The sequence below is a fragment of the Malurus melanocephalus genome, unplaced genomic scaffold (assembly GCF_030028575.1).
Source record: "Malurus melanocephalus ecotype Western Australia unplaced genomic scaffold, MMel_1.1 scaffold_2, whole genome shotgun sequence".
NCBI lineage: Eukaryota > Metazoa > Chordata > Aves > Passeriformes > Maluridae > Malurus > Malurus melanocephalus.
Window position 1 is genome coordinate 5,359,188 of NW_026623234.1, and position 2,426 is coordinate 5,361,613.

Genomic DNA, 2,426 nt, shown 5'->3' on the forward strand with positions numbered 1-2,426 from the left:
CTTGGGGAAATTAGCCTAATTTATTACAAATCAAATCACAGTGGGACAACGAGAAATAAAACCTAAATCATAAGACACCTTTCCCCCACCCCTCCCTTCTTCTTGGGTTTAACTCCTGATTTTCTAGACCTCCTCCACCCCAGCAGCTTTCTCTTTCTCCAGYGTGGGGTCTCTCCTATGGAAAAYAGTCCTCCATGAACTTCTCCAGCCCGAGTCCTTCCCAGAAGCTGCAGTTCTTCACAGACTGCTCCAGTGTGTGTCATTTCCTCTGGGTGCAGTCTTTGATGAACACACCCCTCCATCATGGGCCCCTGCCAGTGAATCTGCTCCGGTGTGGGCTCCTCTGTCCATGGCACACAGGTCCTGCCAGGCCCTCCACACTGTCACAGCCTCCTTCAGGCATCCACCTGCTCCATATGGGGCTCTCCAGGGATTGCAGGTGAAAATCTGCTCCACCATGGGTCAGCATGGGCTGAGGGGCACAGCCTGCTTCGCCATGGTCATTTAACAGCCATAAATAGTGATTGAACAGTTGTTCAGCACAAGCATCACGGCAATCGCAGCTCCAAATCCTGGAGCACCTCCTCCCTCCCCTGATCTCGGTATCTGCAGGCCYGTTTCTCACAYGTTCTCACTCCTCTCTCCCACCACAATTGATGTTGCACAGGCTTTTTYCTTTTTTAAATACATCATSCCAGAGGCACCACAGCTGTCGCTGGTGGCCCAGCCTTGGCCAGAGGTGGGAGAGCCCTGGCGCCGGCAGGAATTGACCCTGTTGGAGGTGGGGGAAGCTCCTGGCGGYCCCTCACATGAGCCGCCCTTGTAGGGCCTTGTAGGGCCCTGCTGCCATGGCCTGGCTGTGCAAAACTAACACAGAATGGCTTGCTTGGGGTAGGGAATGATTGCACCACCCTGTGGGGGTGTAACACCAGCCAGAAATTAAACTCCAAATAAGCCACCCCCTTCCCCCGCCCCACCCGGTAAGGGAGGGATGAAAGGAGAGATTTATGGGTTGAGATAASAATTTACTTAATGCAAAAAGCAATGGAATAAGAAACATATAGTAACAGCAGCTATATTAATAACAAAATTTTACAAAAAGAGGTTTTTACCCACAAACAATGTGTTCAYTACCTCAGCTTAGTATGAAAAAGGTAAATGGAGGGCCAGTCTCTAGGCCTCTGTCACCTCTCCTCAAAACCCAAGGGTTTGCTCTGCAGGAATTTCCTCCACAGTCGGTGCTGCAGGGCATAGAGCTGGAGAGAACCCATCCAGACCCTGGTGTCAAGTGTGTGCTTGGAGAGAATCTAGTACTAGTCCAGGAACAGGCACTTGGGACTAAACATCTAGTGTGAACATATGAAACACCATGCCAGTGGCTGAGAAACTGCTGTTCTGGTTAGGTTCAGATTATCTGACATTTTAGGGTGCATCATAAATTCTGATACGGGACATACAAAAGGTGGAGTAGGCTGTACAAGCTCTTCCCATTGTCTCAGGAATACACGTTTTCCAACCAGTCTGAGTTGGAAACCACACTCCTTAAAACCAGGTGCTCACCATTACTATCAAAAAKTTCACAGCCAACGTCAAACAGAGCATCCGATCCTGACAAAAACATCCCCAAGAAGGAACAACAGCTGAGAAGTCAAAATGCATTAGAGTTCCTCAGGGAGCTTGCAAACTTTGCAAAGCTTATGGAATGCCCCAATCTTTGCAATAATAGAATATTTTGACAAATATGATGACACCTCCCTGGCAGGCGTTAATGAGTCAGTCACAATGCCAGTTCAGCATAGTCTGAGCTCATGAGTGGCTGCTCAGATAAAACAATGAACTAGATTTTAGAAGAAAAGGTTGAAATTKTCTAAGTACCTTGTTGGACAACTTGTGGAAAGACGAAACTCTTCTACAGTTCTGACTTGCTTTAATTAGGCCAGACTCTACARGAAGGTAAGGGACTCGTGCAAGTCTCATCTTTGATGTCCTGTGACAAACTCCCACATGCCTTTCTTTCACAATGCTTTTGCAGGGCTATTACCAAAAAGGCAGCCAAAACCAACTTCTCAACCAGCTCCAGATCTAGAAAAGAACACTTCCCTTTCTCCAGTTATTCACCTCTGAGAAAGAATTCACACTAGGATCAGAAGCTTCATCTCTCTCCATTGGACCTTTCTTGGCCTTAAGTGTRTGTGAGTGTATGATGCACTGTGATGCAGTGAACAGAATACTGGTATCTTACTGCGTGTGTCCAGTGTTCAATTACCTTACATCCTGCAATCCCCTTCACATGCTCTCAGTTTTGGTAATAGTTCAATACACAATACTGAACAAGCTCCAGATGATGCTGAAGTAAAATTTCATTTCAGGGAGATACCTGCAGAATATGCGTGTGAGAGGAAATGGAAATAGTCCTTCAAAACAAA